Here is a 14,470-nt window from a genome sequence, read left to right on the forward strand (position 1 = left end):
TTGAACTCACTTCTGGACCGAGATCCTCCTCTCCGCTCACTACCATCGCCAACATCGCTGATTCTGCCTCAGACCATTTTTTTAGCAGGTTGAGGTGATATATTTGATGTGCTCTGCCCCTATCTGTTTGAGCTACCTCATAGTTGAGATCCCCAACTCGCCGTGTGACCTCAAAGGGTCCTTGCCACTTCGCGAGTAACTTTGAACTTGAAGTAGAGAGTAATACAAGCACTTTATCTCCCGGTGCAAATTGACGCAGTCTAGCCCCCCTGTTGTACAGCCGACTCTGTTTGTACTGTGCCTGTAACAAATTCTCCATAGATAGCCGCCCCAACGTGTGGAGTTTTGTTCTCAGATCCAGGACATACTGAATTTCGTTTTTACTATTAGAAGGTCCGTTCTCCCAAGTCTCTCTAAGGACATCCAACACCCCACGGGGCTGACGTCCATAGAGAAGCTCGAAGGGGGAAAACCCCGTGGAGGCTTGCGGGACCTCCCGTACAGCGAACAAGAGGGGTTCTAACCACTTATCCCAATTTTTGGCGTCTTCGTGTACGAACTTTCGAATCATCAATTAACGTGCGGTTAAACCGTTCCACCAGTCCGTCTGTCTGTGGGTGATAGACGCTGGTTCGGATCGATTTAATGCCCAATAATTCGTAAAGTTCGCGAATAGTACGTGACATAAACGCTGTGCCTTGATCGGTGAGAATTTCTTTCGGAATTCCCACCCGGGAGATTAGTTGAAACAGTGCGCTCGCCACGCTTTTCGCGGAAATACTGCGGAGCGGCACTGCTTCAGGATACCGTGTTGCATAATCCACCAGGACTAAAGCAAAACGGTGTCCCCGCGCTGACCGTTCTAATGGCCCGATGAGGTCCATACCAATTCGTTCGAAGGGGACCTGCATTAATGGTAGGGGGCACAATGGTGCTTTTGGGTTGGCCGGTGGATTCACCAACTGACATTCACGACAAGACGCGCACCACCTGCGCACGTTCTTGTGAATGCCCGGCCAGAAAAATCGGGCCATGAGACGGTTAAGTGTAGCCGTTTGTCCTAAATGCCCGGCCATTGGATTACAATGAGCCGCCTGGAAAAGCATTTCCCGACGGCTTTTAGGAATCAATAACTGAGTTGTATCTTGTTTTGTCTGGGCGTCTTGGGTCACCCGATACAACTTATCTTTCAAAATTGCAAAATATGGATAGGAGAGCGGTTGTTCAGGGTGAAGAAGCTGACCGTCGATAGAGCGAACCTGATCAAATGCATTTTTCAGCGTTTCATCCTGGGACTGTTCCAGGGGAAAATCATCATGCTCTGTGAGGATTGTTTGCTCTGGAGCACTCTGTTCCCCTGAGACAGACCCCAGAGGTTCCGGTTCAGCCTCTCCCAACTGAGCAACCGCTATTCTACTCTCATCTCTTTTCCCCCAAGAGGCATCCACACATAAATACCCCAATAATTGATTAAACGCGGGCCAATTGGTCCCCAAAATTATCGGATGCCGGAGGTGCGGGTTAACTGCCACCTCTACACTATGCTTTTCTCCCCTAAATTGAATTTCCACAGGCAAAATAGGATGTATGGAGGGTTGGTTACATCCTGAATCCACCAAAGCCTGATAGATAGCCCTTGATACTCACTGGTATTTGGTACAGGCCAGCTTGATCGAGGGCAGCATGTGGCACGTCGGGGACCCGGATCAGTGTCCCCACCTCCATCACTGGACACCGGTCGATGAAATGACCCGGATCCCCGCAACGCCAACAGGCCGGCCCAGACTTTACCGCCACCCTGGCGGCAGGAAGCGGGTCAAGTGATTGGCGTGGAGAGAGTGGCGGGGCACTTTGTGTTGTGAACAGCCCAGGGGTCGAGCTCCCTCCCCTGGGAGGTGCCCTGGGCGCCACCGTTGGTTCCGTCGAAAAGCCCGTCCTCCACCTTGGTGCTGGCTTCGGATGGAACCCTCCACGCGTCCGGGGAAGTGGAACAGGCCTAGGAGAGAGAGAGCGAGAGGGGGGAGAGAGAGAGAGAGAGAGAGAAGCAGATGGAAGGGGTTCGCCGACCCCTGGGCACACCACCATCTGGTCCTCCGCCAGCTGGATGGCCTGGTTCAGCGACGTCGGGCGGTGGCACTGGACCCACTGAGCAGTCTTCCTCGGCAGCCTAGCCACAAACTGCTCCAGTACCACACGATCGATGATTCCCTCGACATCGCTTTGGTCGGCCATCAGCCATTTGCGGCAGGAGTCCCGGAGCTGCTGTGCCATGACGAAGGGTCGGCCGGACTCTTCCAGGGTCAGCGACCTGAACCTCTGTCGATGTTGTTCCGGAGTCCGACCGACCCGCTGGAGGATGGCACGCTTGAGGTCTTGGTAGACCAGGAGATTCTGGACTGGCAGTTGGTGTGCGGCTACCTGCGCCTCCCCGGACAGCAAAGGGATCAGCCGCATTGGCCAGTCCGTTTTGGGCCATCCCCGATCCTCCGCGGACCTCTCAAATAGATCCAGGAATGCCTCTGGATCATCTTGTGGACCCATTTTGTTGAGAGGCAGCGGTGATGACGTGTCTTTTGCTGGGGGGATGGCCCGAACCTCCCGGTCTACCCAGCTCCGGAACAGCTCGCGGTCTTCATGCTGGGATCGGAGGAGCGCCTCGAACCGCTTGTCTTGCTCCTCCTTGATCGCCAGCAGGTGTTGATGTTGTTCCTGGTGAAGACCGGCGAGCGACTGGATGATATCCGCAAATGGCGTGCCTGGCGGGGACTGCATGGCGGCGGCGTTCTTCTCCCTTCCCGGGTTTCGGCACCAGTGTGATGAGGTTCAGTTCTTTATAGTTAGGGAAGGAAGAAGACAAGGGGTCGGCGTTGACTGGGACTCTCGTTTATTCACTCAAGTTGAAAACATAAACAAAAAGGTGCGCACCGTTCACCGTGCAACAACACAGCATAAACACAGCCAATAATTCAGAATATAAATCGTCAGCTTTTCTCTCGGTCGGCAGCAGCACACGAGGTCCCAGTCCCTCTCTCTCCCTCTCTCTCTCTCCCGGTCGGGTTTATATCCGGTCTCTCCACGCCAATAACTGAAATCAGACACAGGTGTTCATCATCTGCACTTGACCTACTTACTCACCGCTCGCTTCCTTCCTCTCTCTCCACAGACTCCGCAGAACCACGCCCCCCTCGCCACAAATGCCAAAGCAATATCATATGCTATAGTATTCGTAAAGCAACACTGACATAGGAGGTTGCATTGGCTAAAGTTGTTTGGATGCACGTTGTTTTATAACAAGGAGAGGCAAAAGTTGTGCATTACAATGCCGAAATGTATGGTGGCCGAGAGAGCTCAACGCGCTGCAACTGAAGAAAACACATGCAAATAGAAAAACACCTGCAAATTAAGAAAACATCTTCATCAGTTTCACAACACGTGTGCTCCAAATACTCACAACACAACCAAATACAGAAATGCGCTGCAAAAGTTCACAACACAACCAAATACAGAAACGCGCTGCAAAAGTTCACAACACAAACAAATACAGAAACGCTGGAAAGAACACAACGGAAATGTTTCCGGGGAACCCAATAAGTGACGGACCCGGCTGGGACGTGCTTACAGCTGTCTACTTTTATTATTATTTTTATTTTTTTTGCAAAACATACAGAGATGACACGTTTATGACATACAACTTTGTATACAATATACAAAATGTATTTACAATATGTTCAATGTCATAAGAATACTAAAAAGACCAATGAGCTGAATACTAAAATAAATAAATAAATAAAGATAGAGAAAAAGAACATGAGGGAAAGACATTAATCTATACATCAGTTACATTGTACACATTTTGTCATGTTATGTTAAAATAAGTTTCATAAGAAATGTTAGAATGCAGCTAGGGTCCAAATATGAGACGGCAAGTTTTAAAGTTGAGACACTCACACACAGATATAACGCATATTTTAAAAACTTTGTTGTATAAAATGTATATTTATTTGCAACAGTTATGTTAACAGCAATAATACTATATTTCTGGTAAGAACAGCTATTCAGCTGATGGACACGCGCTGCGTTGTCATGGGAACATCCCAGGTGAAAATAATGAGGAAATTACGTTGGCTGTTTCTCAATTCCAAGAACGCAGAGAACGGACTTGTGTTCTCATGGAGACCGGTCTTGCCAAGCTTCCTTGGAAGAACGAACTCGGAACCGGCCGCAATGACTTCTGGGACACCAGGCGAGTACTAGCTCAAGTCTGCATTCAATGCATCCTCGGTATCAAGAACACATCCGGGTTCTTTCATGCGTCCTCTGTACTTGTGTTCTTGAGAATTGGGTCTGAACTTCGACGGTTAATGATGACGTAAAACGAGAACACAAGGACGCAAGATCGCTGAAGAACGCATATTGAGAAACACCCGTTGTCTTTCGTTGCTTAGACATTCTCTGGCTGCTCCCTTCATCAACATGGCACACAAGTGCCCCGCTCCCTCCAAAGTGCCCAATTCAAGGGCTCTGCCGTCTGCCCTTTTAAGAGAGTAGGGCATAGGTAATGCTCACGAGCAATAAGCACGTCCCAGCCGTCCGTCCGTCACTTATTGGGTTCCCCGGAAACATTTCCGTTGTGTTCTGTCCTATTTGCAGCGCGTTTCTGTATTTGTTTGTGTTGTGAACTTTTGCAGCGCGTTTCTGTATTTGGTTGTGTTGTGAGTATTTGGAGCACACATGTGTTGTGAAACTGATGAAGATGTTTTCTTAATTTGCGGGTGTTTTTTCTATTTGCATGTGTTTTCTTCAGTTGCAGTGCGTTGAGCTCTCTCGGCCACCGTAGAAATGACAATAATTGGCACCAATCTGGCACACTTACAAGAGCAATCAACTGAATAAATGCCAGGTATAGCCTATCGGAGACTGGCACGCAGTCAGTGCACTTGTAAATGAGAGCCTGCAGTATGAATGACCAATCGTGGTGTGACAATATCAGCCTGCATTTTGTTCGCAGATTTAGTCGCACAAACAGCGCAAGCTGCTCATGACAGAACGGAGACCGAATGAATGACACTTTAATTTAAGTAGAAAATCTCAAATGAAGATCGCGGAACTCCAGCTTACTTGTCTTGTTTTCAGATCATCCGCGCTTCTTCAGCAGTGTAGAAAGCGCGCGCGCGGATGGTTGCCAGATACTATTGAAAAGACCGGGTAGAAAACGTGCTCTTTTAACAGAAAACCACTGACTGGGGTTTAAATTTTTGAAATCTGGCAAACGTAAGCATGAACGCTCGTAAAAACAGTCTGTAATCTGTTGTCTCCTCCTTTATTCGACAAAAATAAGTGATTTTGGTCAAGTTTTTATTTATTTAAAACATATTTCAGTGTCGTCTTTTTTTGTCAATGATATTGCATGTGTTGATTTAGTCACAGTTACCGTTTAATGACGTGTCATCTCTCATCATCGTCTTGTCTTAGTCAGGGGAAAAAAGGTCATCAACGTACATTTTCCGTCATAGTTTACGTTAACGAAATGAATTAACACTTTTATTTTATTTTTTTTTTACCAAATTTGAGACCCCCTTCAAATTTTGCTTTTGAGGCTTTCAGGGGGTCTCATGGGTTAATCGTATTTTACACCCTGGCTATTCATCCCTCCTGCGGTGCTGCTCTTCTCTCTAGTATGTCACATAGTCTTAGAGCTCAAACATGAATTGGGCCTCAGGTCAGGAAGCAGACAGACTGGCTAAACCGACCGTCTGCTGTCTCACGTCACCGAGGTCAGATAAAAATAGAGACTTTCACCTAGATATCATCAGACTGTGTCTGTTCCTGAATTAGGACATACAAAAAACTTCCAAACCCATTTAAGGGTAAAAATTTAATTGATGTTCAACAAATAAAAAACAGATGTAATTCAAATGAGCAAATGATAAAGCTTGGGTTGCTGAATATTTGATCCCTTCCATCAAAAGCCCTTATTATTAATGAAATGATTACAGACTATAACCTAGATGTGCTGTGTTTGACAGAAACCTGGCTAAAACCAAACGATTACATGACTTTAAATGAGTCAACCCCCCAAGATTACTGTTATAAACATGAACCTCGTCTGAAAGGCAAAGGGGGAGGTGTTGCTGTCATTTATAGTAATATTTTCAGAATTACTAAGAAGTCTAGTTTCAAATATAATTCTTTTGAAGTGTTGGTGCTTAATGTAACAATATATAGTGTAAATGACAAATCACATTTGAGATTTGTGCTGGCTACTGTATACAGGCCACCATACAGACTTTATCAAAGAATTTGCTGACTTTCTATCAAATCCTAATTGTTGGTGATTTTAATATACATTTAGAGAACGAAAAAGATGCATTGGGATTGGCATTTAAAGACATTCTTAACTCTATTGGAGTTAGACAACACGTGTCAGGACCCACTCATTGTCGTAATCATACTCTAGATCTAATATTATCACATGGAATCAATGTTGATGCCGTTGAAATTCTGCAGCAGAGCGATGACATCTCAGATCATTATCTAGTCTTGTGTATACTATTATATTATCTGCAAAGCCGACTCCGTGTTACAAATATGTTCGACCTATCACTTCTGCCACTAAAGATTGCTTTATTATTAATCTTCCCGATCAGTTTCATCATCTTGGCATCCCAGATAGCTTAGAAGAACTCGAAATTGCGACAGAAACTTTTAACTCTCTCTTTTCCAGCACTTTAGACACAGTTGCTCCGTTGCGCTTAAAGAAAATAGTCTAACGCCGTGGTACAGCGAGCACACTCGGGCCCTTAAGAGAGCAGCCAGAAAAATGGAGCGCAACTGGAAGAAAACAAAACTAGAGGTATTTCGCATTTCATGGAAAGAGAGCTCGATTGCATACAGAGAGGCCTTAAAAGCTGCTAGATCTGCTTATTTTTCAACCCTATTAGAATAAAATAAACAAAACCCTAGGTATTTATTTGAAACAGTTGCTAAACTAATGAAAATTAAAGCTTCAAGCCCAGAAGTTTCCAAGCAGCACAGCAGTAATGACTTTATGAACTTCTTCACTTATAAGATTGATAATATCAGGGAGAAAATCATAACTAGGCAACCGTCTACTACAGTATCGCATCAGGGAGTGCATTGTAGTCTCCCTGAGGAAAAATTTGATTCATTCATTACTATAGGAGAGGAAGAATTTTCTAAACTCATTAAATCATCTAAATCGACAACATGTATGTTAGACCCTATACCGACTAAGCTTTCAATAGCATTTAGAGATGCTTCCAGTTCCAGAGGTCATAGATCCTCTTCTTAATATCATTAATTCATCTTTGTCATTAGGATACGTACCAAAAACTTTTAAGCTGGCTATGATTAAACCGCTTGTTAAAAATCCACAACTTGACCCTACAGAATTAGTCAATTACAGGCCGATCTCGAATCTACCTTTTCTGTAAAAGATACTAGAAAAGTCAATATCTTCACAACTATGTTCCTTTTTAGAAAGAAATGATAGATGCGAGGATTTTCAATCAGGATTTAGACTGTACCATAGTACTGAGACAGCTCTCATTAGAGACACAAATGATTTGCTCTTATCATCCGATCGTGGTTGTATCTCTCTATTAGTGTTACTCGATCTTAGTGCTGCATCTGACACTGTCGACCACAACATTCTTTTAAATAGACTCGAAAATTATGTTGGCATTAGTGGAATTGCATTAGCATGGTTTAAATCATACTTATCTGACCGTTATCAGTTTGTAGCAGTAAATGAAGAGATGTCTTATCGATCACAAGTTCAGTATGGCGTACCACAAGGCTCAGTACTAGGACCGTTGCTGTTCACTCTGTACATGCTACCCTCGGGAGATATCATTAGGAAGCATGGCATTAGTTTTCACTGTTATGCTGATGATACACAGCTCTATATTTCTTCACACCCTGACGAAACTTACCAATTCACAAAATTAACGGAATGCATAGCTGATATAAAAAACTGGATGACTAGCAACTTCCTACTACTTAATTCTGAAAAAACAGAGATTCTAATTATTGGACAAAAAACTTCCTCACGTAATAATCTAGAATACTGTCTAACACTTGATGGCTGCTCTGTCAAGTCTTCGTCATCGGTTAGGAACCTGGGTGTGCTCTTTGATATCAATCTTTCATTTGAAAGTTACGTGTCTAGCATCTGTAAAACCACATTTTTTCATCTTAAACACATATCTAAATTATGTCATATGCTCTCACTGAAAAAGGTAGAACAATTAGTTTATGACATCAATTAGTTCATGACATCAAGGCTAGATTATTGTAATGCTATTATGGGTGGTTGCACTGCACGCTTAATAAACAAACTACAGCTGGTCCAAAATTCAGCAGCTCGAGTTCTTACCAGAACCAGGAAGTATGACCATATTAGCCCGGTTCTTTCAACTCTGCATTTGCTCTCTATTAAACACTGTATAAATTTTAAAATACTGCTGATCACTTACAAAACACTAAATGGTTTAGCTCCCCAGTACTCCTTCACGTCTATTGCGATCTCAAAATTCCGGCCAGGTGATAATTCCTAGAATATCAAAATCGACTGCTGGCGGTAGATCCTTTTCCTACTTAGCACCAAAACTTTGGAACAATCTTCCTAAAATTTTCCGGGAAGCAGGCACACTCTGTCAGTTCAAAGCTAGACTCAAAACTCATCTCTTTGGCCTAGCATACACATAACACATTATAGACTTCTATAATTCAATGTTAGGCTGCATAGTTTATGTCTGCCGGAACCGGGAACACTCCCCATAAATCCTGATGTACTTGTTACATAATAAGAAGGTGTCTATGCTAATATTAGTCTCTCTGTTTATCCGAGGTTTACCACAGTCCGCCGGATCCAGGTCGTATCCAGATCTGATGAAGGACCTGCGCCTGGACACGATGACAACGCAGTCCTGAAGGGTCAACCAGTCCCCCCCGTTTACTGAAGACAGCCGGATCCCGGCCGGATCCAGATCAGATGGTGGACCTGCACCTGGACCCATTCATGATGCATCCCTGCAAACCCAACTATTAAAAAAGGTTCAAACATTCACTGACGCTCCAGAAGGAAACACGAAGCATTAAGAGCCGGGGGGTGAAAACGTTTTGAATTTGAAGATCAAGGTAAATTGCAGTTAATTTGTTTTCCAGGAAACATGTAAGTAGCTTCTGCTTCCTAAGGGCAGAACTAACTAACTAACTAACTAACTAAATAAATAATAATAAATGATATTTAAAGAAAATAAGAAAAATTTGGACATCTTCATCCTGTTCAAAAGTTTTCACCCCCCGGCTCTTAATGCATCTTGTTTTCGCCTGAAGCATCAGTGAATGTTTGAACCTTCTTTTTTATTTGATGTGTTTTTTGGCCCTTTAATTGTCCTCAGTTTGAAAAGGTGGATTTCAAAATCCTACAGTCACTGCTGGAAAGGCTTCAAATATGCAAAAGATGCTGGAAAACTGAAGAATTTTTGGGATCTGGAGGATTTTTCTGAAGAACAGTGGGCAGTTTAACTATTAACTATAAAACTATAAAAACAAGGGACTCAAGAACAACCATCAAACAAAAAAAAAAAACAAAAAAAAAAAACAGTTGTGGTTCATCCAGGTAACGACACACAGTATTAAGAATCAAGGGTACAGAAACTTTTGAATGGGGTAATTTTGTTGTCTGGTAGACTATATGTAAACATATTTTATGTAAAATATCGTATTCAGTTCTAAATGAAAAATAACATGAATTTTGTATGATCCCTCTTAGTTTGTTAAAATTATTCACATTTTCACAGATTCTGGAAGGGGTTCACAAACTTTCAAGCAGCACTATATGTACTAGTCCACTATTTCATCTTATTTGTGGAAATGAGCTGTCTGACTTTACAAAGGTATGGTGTGCCACAAGGCTCAGTCTTGGGCCCTTTCTTGTTCTCTATGTATATGCTCCCTTTTGGTGATATTATTAGGCAGCATGACATTCATTTTCATAGTAAACACACAGCTTTATATATCCTCCAGATAAAATTGCAGATTACATTAAGGAGTTTGTAAATTTGAGGACCAAACAATTACATTATAATCACAATTTATAATAATATTTGTCTAGATGACTTTTTGTAATTTGACAGCTACATCTCTAATGGCTCTAGAACAACAGTTTCCACCGCAGAAATGTTGCTTAGTTACTGTCATAGTTATGTTTAGTTTAACTGTCTTGTTTAGTTTCTTTGTCATAGTTTTCATTGTCAGTGCTTGAGCTCTTCATTAGTTGTCATGGATTCTTATCAGTTACACACCTGTTCCCTGTTCCACTGATTGTCGTCCTCATTGTAGGCTATATAAGACCTCAGTTTCTTTAGTTCATGGTCTCATGTTAACGTTACGTTGGTTTTTGTGTTAATTAAAAGACTATTTCTCATTCATTCTGCATCATACAGCTGTTTGGTGGATTTAATACATGCAACCCCTGACAAAACAGAAGACCAAAAGACAAGATTTATACAGCAAATTAAACAATGGATATCCCGCCTGTACATCTTCTCGGGCTGGAGCAGGGGGATCGCTCCCTCAAGGATCACACAAGGGATTTTCTTGACCAGTTGTGCATAAGCCATTATCCAGACTCTTGCTGTGTGTTTTCTACCACACCGGGCTTAGCAAGCGGCCGAAAACACGTCTGACCGTGGAGGTCCTCGGGTGATCTTCACCTAATATGTGGATTCCATTCACTGTCTGCCCTGTTGAAAAGGACAACACCAGCCAGTGAACTGAAGTCCAGTGAACAGTGAAGTCCAGTTCCAAGTTGTCTCATTCTTTGCTGGATTTGTCCAGTTCCAAGTCGTCTCAGTCATCACTGGTTAAGCCCAGTTACAAGTCGTCTAATTTATTGCTGGTTAAGCCCAGCTCCAAGTTGCCAAAGTCATCGCTGGTTAAGTTTAGCTCCAAGTCGTCGCTGGTTAGGCCCAGCTCCAAGTAGTCTTCGTCGTCCAGCACTAAGTCTCCATCATCCAGCACCAAGTCTCCTTCGTCGCCATTGCCTAGCCCAGCTTTCCGCTCCCTCTTCTGCCAAAGCCATCCAGTTCTTCATTCTCATATCTGTTGTCTCCCTTCACCCCCTTGGCTCCTCCAGTGATTCTGCCCTACTGTACAGATCTGCCTTTCCCAGTCATCAGCTCCGCTGATCCCGATCGCTCCCCGGGGTTAGGTGCCAATATGGGTAAAATGCAGAGGACAAATTCTGAGTATGGGTTACCATACTTGGACTTCTCATTCATTCTACTACATCACACAACTCTTTGGTGGATTTAATACATGCAACCCCTGACAGTTACAGGAAATTTTCTTCTTATTATTATACTGAAAAAGTAGTCCATCTATTCATAATTAGACCTGATTATTACAATGTACTTTTGGGTGCATTCCAATCATCTTCCACTGTTTACTGGTACAGTTTCTAAGCATTTTTTCTTACATGTAAATCCTGTAATGATCTAGCCAATCAGTATCTAAGAGAACCTCTCTACCTACGATCCCTCCCCCTGAAATCTTTCTTTTTGTCATCTTTGGCTCGCTTACTGTAAGGCACTATTCTTTATAAAGCTGTTTTGAAATGACTTTTATTGTGACTAAAAATATATGTAAAAAATAATTTAATTAAATTCCTTCAAAGATCTCATGAACCAATTTACTCTGAAGAATCTATCATTTAACATTAAGACATTTCTCTAAATAACCTATAGACACTAAGGAACCCTAAACTGTTCTTGATGACTTTTACATTTTTTTAATAAAGATGCAAAAAATCACATTTGACAACCCATTATTTTAAGTGCTGTAGTACTCAATGACAGCATTCAGAGGATAAAGACGTTCTGAAAGTCATACCTAAAACGTAAAAGGGATCACTGCTCAACTGTGGTGATCCAATGTGCAGTTTGCAAGTACTAAACATGGCAAGCAGAGCAGGACTGATGCTCTACCTCCATCATCTGGCAGTGAAGAGTTTCTTGTTTATGTCCACATCTGCTGGTGATGAAGACTTATTTACACCTGGCTAAAAAACAGCTTAGATCAGTATAGACAGGCTTGAGCTTGACAGCCTTAACTGTTTTTAGATGAGCAATGCTATCCTGTGGTGATGATAATAATAATAATAACATTAATAACATCGCTTTAAAAACAACATTCTTATGTCGAGAGTTTTTATTTTATTTTTATTTTTTAGATCTATTCAGTTAGTCATACTGCATAAAGTTGCACTAATGGGGGAATAACAGAACTGTTATGCAGGGCGGTCATTAGAGGGCAAAGGTGACTAACCCTCCCCACCCCACCCGCCAAAGGAACGAGATTTCAACCGAGGGGGGCCCACAGCAACAACCCGCACTGGAGCCCCGGATACCCTAGCTACAGCCCTGGTCGTATGTATGGGGAGACTGAGGATTTTTTGTGCTATATCTCTCAAAATTTGATACATGGTAGCCACATTTGTCAGCTGCAAATATAACTCACTTGGACATGTACGACACAAACACAAATTATGTGAGTTAATGTCAAACACAAAGAGTTCCGTTGTTACAACCTACCCCACTAATGGGGTGAGTTGTAACACCGGCTGGGGATAGCTGTGTGTGTGTTTGTGTGTGTGTACTATATTCCTATCACATAACAGTTCACTCACTAGCTATTTTTCCATCCACCTATTTTATATCACATTAAAAAAACGCTGGATGGAAATGCAGAGATGTGCATAAATTCTAAAGATGTGCACAAAAACACGTATGTGCTCAATTGAGGCAGATCTTTTTTTTTTACAATCTGATAAGAAAACATGTGAATAAACTCATTACTAAATAAATTCCTCAATGCACAACAAAAAACTCAGTGATTTTGTCTTAACGGGGTGTGATTTATAACTGGAATCATCTTAAGGGGTTGGTTGTAACATTTTTAATGAAGTGTTACTACTATCCCCACTCCAAACAGCCATAACTTAGTTACGGGTTTGCATTCATATGGGTTTGAAGTTAGCATGAATGCAAAGCATCAAATTGAACTAGAGAAATAGCTAGATTATGCAATTCAAATAACTGCATCTACAATTCAATGATTGCTATAGGCAAAAAACAATCTTGATACAATTTTTTACTTTCCTTCCAGAATTTTATTTCTTTTGTTCATAAAATGTACAATGTTGCTCACAGTAACATGCCACTTCTCCTGTGTGCTCAAAAAAGTTATGTGAGTGTATGATATTGATGGCATCACCATAGCTCTTTTCTGACTAGTGTTACAACACTAAATATGTTTTATTTAAAAAAAATAATAAAAAAAATACGTTTTATTTTTTTAATATTATTTTTAAATTATTTTTAATATATATCTTTTGGGCCATTCCACCGAATGGGTGACATTTGCTTGTTGTAACTCTTCAAAATTAAACTTTTTTTTTTAAAATCTTTTTTCAACACTGAATCTAATACTACACATATTTAACTATTCAAAATGTGTATTGGTCAATCTCAGGCAACTTTATTTCATTTTTTACAAGCTTTCTAAGCAGAAGATGGATGTATGTTTTCAGTCCTGTTACTGAAACTCATGTGCCGTTTAAAAAGCATGTTTAAAATCATGTCAATTAATTCCTTTGTTTTCCCCATAAGAAAGTGTTTATGTTTATTTTAAAGAAATTGTTGGTTATATGTTCAAATAATTGATATTTGTGACAAAAAAAATATATTACTAAATATATTAAGGCAAAGTGTATTTTAATAAAAAACACAAAGCCATTTTTTCATTTTAAAGAAGACCGAAGCCTCAAGTTTATAATTTTTTTTATAATTTAATTTATTAAACAATTGTATAAATGATGGACCAAACAAAACTGATAAAAACAGTGATTTAACTTTATAAAAAAAAAAAAAAAAAAAAAAACAGTAACAGGAATGAACACTTGGTAACAGGAATTAACTATTTCATAACAGGAATGAGTGTGTACATGTGTGTGTATGAGAGAGAGTGTACATGAGGAGAAGAGAGAGGGAGGGAGAAAGAGGGAAGTTAAGACAAAAAGGGAGAAAAGAGAGGGTTGCGGGTGTGTTTCGCTCCTTCCCGTGCAGGATGCCATTGGTGGGTGTTTCTGCACCTCCATAGTATGAGTTTTCTCCATCTTCTACAAAATATAAGGAAGACAAAGACAAAACGTTTAAGTCACTTCGTGGTGGACTGGTTCCCTGGAAGTATGGTGTTCACATTGTAAAACTAATGCTAATGTCTACAATATAAGTAATTGCAACCTTAAAACGCATTATTCAGGTGAATAGTGTTATATCAACTAATATTTAAAGTATTAAATCAGCAAAACAGAGGACTCTACTCACTCCTGTTACTTTAACTCACTCCTGTTATTTTTCATATGAGTAACAGGACTGAAAGT

Source organism: Abramis brama (assembly GCF_963993115.1).
Source record: "Abramis brama genome assembly, chromosome: 20".
NCBI classification, from domain to species: domain Eukaryota; kingdom Metazoa; phylum Chordata; class Actinopteri; order Cypriniformes; family Leuciscidae; genus Abramis; species Abramis brama.